A 9,725-nucleotide genomic window follows, 5' to 3' on the forward strand; every position below is an offset into this window, starting at 1 on the left:
CCCCTGCCTGTACACAGCCCCTAGCTACCCCCTCCCTGCACCCTGCGCTACCCCCTGCCTGCACACAGCTCCTAGCTACCCCCTGCCTGCACCCTGAGCTACCCCCTGCCTGCACCCTGAGCTACCCCCTGCCTGCATACAGCCCCTAGCTACCTCTCCCTGTACCCTGAGCTACCCCCTGCCCGCACACAATCCCTAGCTACCCCCTCCCTGCACCTTGAGCTACCCCCCTGCCTGCACACAGCCCCTAGCTACCCCCTTCCTGCACCCTGATCTACCCCCCTGCCTACACACAGTCCATAGCTACCCCACTCCCTGCACCCTGAGCTACCCCCTACCTGCACACAGCCCCTAGCTACCCCTCCCTGTACCCTGAGCTACCCCCTGGCCACACACAGCCCCTAGCTACCCCATCCCTGCACCTTGAGCTACCCCCTGCCCACACACAGGCCATAGCTACCCCCTCTCTTCATCTTGAGCGGTTTTCAAACTTTTTGAACTGAGTCCCCTCTTTGAGTTATATTTTTGGGTGCGTCCCCCCACAGCCCGGACAGGCTGGGTGGCCTCCTGAGTGAGTCAGGGGATGGAGGTGGCACGCCGTCCCTGGACCCTGCTGTGCAGAGTTTGCTCGAGCCCCACCAGCCCCCAAATAGAAGCAAAACTATGCCTATGTCCAAGGGTGTTTCCCGCCAGGCCTGGAGCCCCCTGCTCCCCTCCTTCCCCCGCCGGGCCCTGGTGTTTTTATCGCACGTTGAGGGGGGGCCTCAGCAAGAAAAAGGTTGAGAACCCCTGTCCTACAATGTATTTCCCAAATTGATATGCACCTCCCCCACTGACAAATCAGAGCTATCCTACCCCACAATCAAAAGAACATGGGTTTCTTCCTATCCTGACATACCTTCCTCACTCAGCCTTCCAGCACTTCCACAAATAAACCAGCACCCACTACCCTAGTTCTTCGGCTCCTGGGCTCAGCTGCTGTATTGTGCTGTGTTTTATTACCCTCCACGTAGGTCAGCTGTACAAAATCGTCAAGAAGATTAACCAGCTCATAAGTATCGCCTCAGCCTTCCGCACTGTTAGTGTTGGGCAAACAATTTGCCACAGATTATTTATTTATTTATCTAAGCTTTTTCCCTGTTTGCAAATTGTCTGCGGACTCTGATTTCATTCATTTATTTACAATTGACGTCCCTTTCGTGTGAACAAATTTCACCCAATGGACGGATCACAAACAGTTCGGTGCGGGCTCGATCGAGAGCCTGTTGATATCGTTGGAAACACCCTCATTGTCATTAATGGGCTGTGGATCAGGCCCTGTGATCATTCATGCAGGGATCTGATCATCACCCTGCAGTATATGCACTGTGGGGCTGCCTCAGTGACAAAGTGTAATATTTGTTCCCTATTTCCAGTTCACAAACCCATCAAGGAATGTCAGGAGAGCTGGGCAAGCACTGCGGAGGTGAAAAGTTGTATGAACACATATTGGCAGGAGTATTAGCCCAGTTTTGGGAACTGGTGACACTTTTGCTTTCTGTGAACAAATATTTACTTCGTTCGAACGTTCACGGACAGTGAGTAAAAAGGGTTTTGAATACCAATGTAGAGAATTCATGGGTTTTCATTTTTTTGTAATGATCGATTATTTTTGCTGTATTCTTTCCCCTTCTAATTACCATTATGATGATTATAGTTAGAAAAAGACTGATGATATTCTACTCACTAGTCAGAAAAATATTACTTGCTCCAGGCAAATGGACAAATGCAGGTTTTGTAAGGTTGATAATGAATCTAAATACACTGGGCATTAGACAACTTGATGGCAGATGAAATTTATCCTGGATAATTGTTATCATAAAACATATTAACCAAAATAATTTAAACTTTTCAGGAACACTGAAGGGTTATGAACATGTGGGATCTAAAGAAAATGACTTGGGAATTATAAGTAGCTTGATAAAGATGTCTGTCCAGCATGCAGAAGTAGTTTAAATAAGCAAGAAGATACATAGGACATTTAAAAGGGTATTAATTATTATTAGAGCTGTCAAGCGATGAAAAAAATTAATTGCGATTAATCATGTGATTAATTGCATGATTAAACAATAATAGACTACCATTTATTTAAATATTTTGGATGTTTTCTACATTTCCAAATATATTAATTTCAATTACAACACAGAACACAAAGTGTACAGTGCTCACTCGATATTTATTTTATTACAAATATTTGCACTGTAAAAAACAAAATAAATAGTATATTTCAATTCACCTAATACAAGTACTGTAATGCAATCTCTTTATCATGACAGTTGAAATTACAAATGTGGAATTATTTACAAAAAATAATTGCATTCAAAAATAAACAATGTAAAACTTTGGAGCCTACAAGTCCTCTCTGTCCTACTTCAGCCAATCACTCAGACAAACAAGTCTGGTTACAATTTGCAGGAGATAATGCTGCCCACATCTTGTTTACAATGTCACCTGAAAGTGAGAACAGGTGTTCGCATGGCACTGTTGTAGCTGGCATCACAAGATATGTACGTGCCAGATGCACTAAAGATTCATATGTACCTTAATGCTTCAACCACCATTCCAGAAGATATGCGCCAATGTTGATGACCGGTTCTGCTCGATAACGATCCAAAGCAGAGCGGACCAATGCATGTTCATTTTCATCATCTGAGTCAGATGCCAACAGCAGAAAGTTGATTTTCTTTTTTGGTGGTTTGGGTTCTGTAGTTTCCTCATCGAAGTGTTGCTCTTTTAAGACATCTGAAAGCATGCTCCACACCTCATCCCTCTCAGATTTTGAAAGGCACTTCAGATTCTTAAAGCTTGGGTCAAGTGCTGTACCTATCCTTAGAAATCACACATTGGCACCTTCTTTGTGTTTTGTCAAATCTGTTGTGAGTGTTCCTAAAATGAACATATGCTTGGTCATCATCTGAGACTGCTATAACATGAAATATATGGCAGAATATGGGTAAAACAGAACAGGAGACATACAATTCTCCCCCAAGGAGTTCAGTCACAAATTTAATTAATGCATTATTTTTTTAACTAGCATCATCAGCATGGAAGCATGTCCTCTGGAATGGTGGCCGAAGCATGAAGGGACATATGAATGTTTAGCACATCTGGCACGTAAATACCTGGCAACGCTGCCTACAAAAGTGTCATGCGAATGCTTGTTCTCACTTTCAGGTGACATTGTAAATAAGAAGCAGTCAGCAGTATCTCCCATAAATGTAAACAAACTTGTTTCTCTTAGCGATTGGCTGAACAAGCAGTAGGACTAAGTGGACTTGTAGGCTCTAAAGTTTTACATTGTTTTGTTTTTGAGTGCAGTTATGTAACAAAAAAATCTACATTTGTAAGTTACACTTTCATGATAAAGAGATTGCACTACAGTACTTGTATGAGGTGAATTGAAAAATACTATTAATTTTGTTTATCATTTTTACAGTGCAAATATTTGTAATAAAAATAATAATATAAAGTGAGCACTGCACACTTTGTATTCTGTGTTGTAATAGAAATCAATATATTTGAAATTATAGAAAAACATCCAAAAATATTTAATAAATTTCAATTGGTATTCTATTGTTTAACAGTGCAATTAATTGTGATTAATTTTTTTAATTGCAGTTAATTTTTTGAGTTAATCACGTAAGTTAACTTCAATTAATTGACAGCTCTAATTATTATTATTTTAAGTATTTTGAATAGTGTATTCAATTTGGTCCCTGTGGAGAGAGACACTGTAGATAGATAAATTGACTAGCTAGCTAAACAACCTACTGTAGCTAGCTAGACAAGGTGACTAACTAAACAGATTGACAGGTATACTTAGTTCAAGGTGTGGGAATAGTAGATCAAAAAGGAACCAAGTGATAATAAAATCAATGGTTCAAATCTAACCCTGGTGCAATTCTCTTGACTTCAGTGAATTTATACGGGGTTAAATTTGGCTCCATACATTTATCATATTTGGAAAAAGAGTGTTTTTCTTCTGAATGTCCTACTTCTGAACAAACCATCCTTACACAGGAGTGCTTTGGAGGATCTCAGTCTGTTTGTAAGTCTGTTGCGCCATCTGCCTGTCTTTCTGTCCATTTCTCTTTACCTCTCTGAAGTAAATTCAGTTCTTATATAAGGCCTGATCTACACTGGGAGGGGGGGGATTGATCTAAGTTACGCAACTTCAGCTACGTGAATAACGTAGCTGAAGTCGACGTACTTAGATCGACTTACCATGGTGTCTTCACCGTGATGAGTCGACTGCTGCCATTCCCCCATCGACTCCACCTGCGCCTCTCGCGAAGGTGGAATACAGGAGTCGACGGGAGAGTGCTCAGGGGTCGATTTATCGCATCTAGACTAGATGCGATAAATCGACCCCCGCTGGATCGATCGCTGCCCACCGATCCGGCGGGTAGTATAGACTTACCCTAAATCGGTGTAGTTGACAAATCCCCAGTCAATAAGCAAGGTGCTGGATAATATTTACCAACCTGTGTGTGACCTTCTGACAGGCCATCTGCAGTCCGTGCCTCATGCTGGTAGCTTCACATTAGCTCTGGCTGGGAAGAGGAATAAAGAGAAAATCTGTAACACAGTTAGGAACCACATAGTCCATCCTTTCTTCCTAATTCCCCCAGCCCACCCACCTCTTCAGTATTCTTCACTGACTTGAATTCAGCTGCAGGGCTTCTTCAGCTCAGGAGGACAAGCTTCAGTTCCTCTGACTAACATGCTGTGTCCTTCGTGCAGGAAACCTGCTGCAGGAACCTTTGTTCATTTACACCCTGGCAGCATGTGGAGGGGGAGCAATTGTCCTGGCTGTAATAGCGTCACTGATAACATGCTGCTGCCTGAAAAGCAAACAGCAGTTCATTCCGGTGCCTTCAGGTGAGCGGGGATTTCTCTGCTTCTTACTGGGTTGAGAAGAGTCTGTCCTAGGACAGTCTAAACACAGCTCCATTTCCCAATTTGCTGGGTTCTCCGTAGGTACTGACTAGACCTTGTGGCTAGTCTTGTCTTCCTTCCATTCCTGCCCTTGTCCCAGTAAAGTTGAGCTTTGTAAAAACCTGCTCGTTGCTGGGGGAAAGTCTCCTGCTGGTGAGTTCCTGAAGGAACATTTTTGTTTTCACCTCAGATTTGCTGGCAGGAGCTATTTGTGCTGAAAACATCAGTGGGGGCACATTAAAGAAGTCCTACTGCTCTGTCTAGGCTTGATCCTGAAGGGAGCTGAGCACCTGTTCCTCCCACTGAATCTCCTGTCGGGATCAGGCCCTCTGTGCTCTGAGTTCAGACATAGCCAGGCCACCTCAGATGGCAATCCTGTCAGCTCTCCAAATTTGGAAAGTTTATAGTGTCAATACCCTGTATCAGTCTGCTCTGGGAATGGCACCAGGGCCATGTAAGATGGAGACCAAGATGAGTGTGAAAAGTCAGGCTTCACACTGAATATTTCCAGAGTTTATGGAGGGTGGGGCCTGGTTCCTGCTTCCTTGCAGTCTTTCATCTGCTTTTCTACAGAGGAGGAAAAGGAAGAGGGAATGACGATGTCAGTCATCTCCAATGAAGAAACAAAGAGCCCTCCAAATGGAGACCACCATGAGGCACCATCTGCCCAAGAGGACAGCCCTCCAAACCCTGGTTGGTACAGGGACTTGATTTGTAGCTTTCTGAGAAATAAAACTCGTTTAGGAAATTGGAGGAGGATAAAATTGATGTATGTTATTGAGGGTGGAAAGAGTTGGCTGGACAGTCTGGATGCCAAATATGACTACTGGCAGTGCAAGCTTCCCAGCACTGTCCTGTCAATACCTCATTAAGCCACATCAGTATGTGCATTTGTCAGCTCTTGGTGCATTGTGGTCTCGTGCCTTTAATACCCAATAAGTGCACCAATACTCCATTAATGCAGCTCCTGCCGTGGGGCCGAGGATGGGCTCATCCATTTTACCTTCTGGTTATTAAAAATATCTTTTTAAAAACAGCTTTGCAATTTTACTGTAATGTTAGCTCCCCACCCTGCATATCAAGTATATTTATAAGCTAGATTCATTAACATTGCCCCCAATTCTAGAAATCATTCTTATTCAGCACAGTGCTTAAGAATGTGATAAGCCAGCAGCACACGCTTAAATCCCATTGAAGTCAGAGATACTTGAGCACATGCTGTGTTGCTTTCTTGAATCAGGGCCACAATTAGTAATACATTCATATTTAAATCTACCAAAGAAATCGGGAATGGAAAACATGGTATATGTGTAATGCAGGCAGGTTAATGTGGGGATAGAAACTGGTTTTTTAATTTTCTATGTGAGTGCTTGATGCGTTAAACTCATTTTTTTGCATTTACTTTTCCTGATTTTTTTAAATGAACATTAACAGCAGCATATCCGTTACTAACCCATATTAACCCAAGCTGCCCTAACTGGGAGACTTTTAAGTGAGGTTTCCTTATCTCTGGCATCTTTAACTGTGGCCTCAACTTAACTGTCCTTTACTGAGACGTCCTTAACTGAGTTATCCATAATCTACCATTGGTTCAATCATCCTTAGGCAAAACTGCATGCCCTCGGTTTTCAGCGGTTATTGACAAGGGTGCCACAAAAATAAATTGCGTGTGCTTGATGAACAGAGCACTGGATTGGGACTCGGGAAATAGGGGTTCTGTTCCTAGCTCTGCCCTTGATGTGCTGGGTGACCTTGAAACTGACCTCCTTGGTCAGGTGCTTTGCACTCTGCTGATGCAAAGCATTATGTCAGAGGGCCGTATCATTGTTAATGCACACGTGCAATCATTCCAGCCTTAATGAGCCAACCTTTTAAAACATTGAACTGATTTTCTTCCCATTGAAAATCCCTTCTCTTCATTAGGAAAGTCTATAAAACAAGGTATGTTTACATTTTCTGGCAGCGTACTAAGAGAAATGGAGGTATGCATGTGCTGCATTTCAATAGGAGCCTGTGGAAGAAGGATGTTTTTAACTTGCTTCTCTGATTCAAAAATGGCTGAAACTCGTTTTGCTCTAACTTTATAAATAAATTGCATGTGGGGTTTTTAAGCATGGAAAATCCCAGCACCAAAGAATCTGGTTGAGAAAGTCATGATGAGCAAGTGAAAAATGAGGGGTTGGAAAGGAAACTGAAACTCAGCCCTAACTCTAGCTGCTTCTACCACAGAAGCCATAATAAAATACAGTTTTATCTTGTATTGCATCTTACAAATATATTGTATCCCTTAAAATGCGTTGCAGAGTTAAAAAATATAGTTACAGAGCAAGATAGTACAATAATAATGGAGGAGGAGTTAAATGTAGAGATATAGGCAAGGGAGAATTGATATGGTTTGGATCAGAGATTTGAAAATATACGGAAAGTTAATAAGGCAGAGAGAGATGGCAAGAGCTTGTCTCAAAGCAATAGTTGCCAGATTGTACGGAAGGACAGAGAGGAAACCAGTTCTGGGTGAGAAGAAATTAAACAGAGAGGGGACTAGAGAAAGATGAGCTCGGTGCTGTTGTCTGTGGCAAATCCCTAGAGGGATTTAAAAACAAGGGAGGTGATCTTGAACCAGATCCTGAATTGAATGTGGAGTCAGTGGAGCAGTTTGCAGCATGGGCTGAAGCAGTTGTGCTTCATTGTGCCTGTCAGAAGGAAACAACAGCGTCTGAGTGTGCTGGAGAGCAGAGAGCTGGGACTAGGGCAGGCCATAGAGAAGGGAGTTGCGATTGTCAAGGCAAAAGGAGATGAAAGTCTGGGTGAGGATTTCAGCAGAGATGGAGTTAAGACAGTAGCAAATGTTTATAACCATTTCTCACTTGTTTTCCAGAAAGCACAGAGACCTGTCAAGGTCTTGAGGCAGAGCCCAAGATGGAGGCAGAGTCTGAGGTCACACCGGATCCAGAGGTGGTTGTTGACATCAACAACGAAGAATTTTTGTGCGACTCTTTCCCTGATCCTATTGATCCCTGACCAGACACGCTCACTGTACCATCCTGGGGCCGGGAGGGGGTGGGCATCCCCTCTGTATTCCATAGTCTCATTCCATGTAAGAACTTGTCTGCAAAATAACTGAATTAGAGGGGAAAGTCCACATGCGCACAGATTACAGGCCTGCAAACCTTATTAAAAACCATGCTTGGGCGCTATCATTAGCAATGGGCAAATGGGTTCAAATATTAATAAGACTCCCCCAACTCCATGACCATTTGCCTATTTATAAGACTGTTCCTGAGCTATGAAGCGGTTTGGCATGCTCTGAAATGAGCTGGGTAACCCTCCCCCCGCCCATTATTTTTCATGTCTTTGCTCCTCTGAGATTCCTGGCTAGGTACCGGGATGGACACAACATTTAATCTGAGACCAAAACCAGGATGTGTCAGAAATTTCCTGGGAAAGCCTATTCTCATGAGATTTCCAGCCACATTTTGCAGACTTGAGGTCAGGGGAAGGCTGAGAAAAGCATTCATTGTGATGGGTGCTTATCTGAACCTAATCCTTTGCATTTCACCCATAACTAGTTATTATGTGATGCTGAGAGATGTGAACCAGCTGTGATGGCTGGACGTATTGGAAGAGGATGACTTTGGATCTCCCAGTATATTTGTTGCTCAGTAATGACCAACAGGTGGTTATATATTTTCCTTCCACGGATGCTGATTGCATAGTGAGATGAGTGATTTGCAGCTGGTGTGTCACTGGGCTGCTTGCCTTTATCATAAGGGTTTTCATGGCATCCACCTGTGATTCTGAAAAGGTGGCTAGTGTAAAGCTGAGATTGTTGAGTGGTGTAATCCTTAAGGCATTACTGCCTGAAATATAATGGTCTGGCTAGTGCAGGCTGATTAAGCTGGTCCAGTGTGTGTGCTTGGGCTTTTTCTCCTCTGTGTTATCTGCACAGACAGCTGCAGCTTAGAGAATTCCTTAAGTGGGCTCATCCTGGAGCCTGCTCAGTATTATACCCATTGACTTTGCTTAGAAGAGACTTGGGACTGGAGTAGTGGGGTTCTGATGGAGACTTGTTATCAGAGATATAAAGGGGAATCAAGGTAGCAGGGGACCCTACAGGCCAGGAGAAAGGAGCACTGGCAAAACGGCAGGTGAGTCTATCCTGGGGAACTGATGGTTTGGGCTGAGCTACGTTCCCAGGGTGTGGGGGTAGGGGATGAGGGCTGGGGTGGGTTCAAGAAATCAAGCTTCCCTTGCTTTGAGAGAGCTATGGAGGTGAGGGTCAGTTTAAAGTCAAAGTAGGTGATGCAGTTCAGGGCTGAGCTACATTGGCAAAGCTGTGGTGGCTGAGAACATTGCGTTTTCTCTAATGAATGCTGTTATGTCCTCCATTTGGTCACCATTCACTGACATTTCCCACCCCCACCCCCCCAAATCCTATGGAAAGAGAACTGAGTGGTGGTTTGTACACACTCTCTGATGTGGACTGCAAGCACCTCAGTAAGGAAAGATTCTCTGTCTCCTGGCCTGGGAGCTGGAGAGAATGGCACACACTATCTGAAAAATCACTTTGCACATTTTGATGGCAAAGCTCTGTATTGGTGATGCCACAGGGTAATTTGTTCCTGTTCTGTTTTCTCTGATTTTTAGGACTCCATTTATAAGATTTTGCAGGTCTAGTAGCAGGGAGGGGAAGGTTCTTAGATGTCATGTGCCACAGGTGCATGTTCAACCTATCTCTGCTGCTAGGA

At 43.6% G+C, this 9,725-nt stretch overlaps 1 long non-coding RNA gene across 2 annotated transcripts; it reads right to left on the reverse strand.

Annotated features, from left to right (window-relative positions):
• Positions 1-2,794: 2,794 nt before the first annotated feature.
• Positions 2,795-4,768, reverse strand: LOC117888448. 2 transcript variants are annotated; one of them, XR_004648336.1, is made up of 3 exons: positions 4,702-4,768; positions 4,524-4,592; positions 2,795-2,925 (listed from the first exon to the last, which is right to left on the reverse strand). It is a non-coding gene; the product is annotated as an uncharacterized LOC117888448 (long non-coding RNA). The 2 variants fall into 2 exon arrangements; XR_004648337.1 differs by having other exon boundaries at positions 4,680-4,768.
• Between the last annotated feature and the right edge of the window lie 4,957 nt (positions 4,769-9,725).

The sequence above is a fragment of the Trachemys scripta genome, chromosome 1 (assembly GCF_013100865.1).
Source record: "Trachemys scripta elegans isolate TJP31775 chromosome 1, CAS_Tse_1.0, whole genome shotgun sequence".
NCBI lineage: Eukaryota > Metazoa > Chordata > Testudines > Emydidae > Trachemys > Trachemys scripta.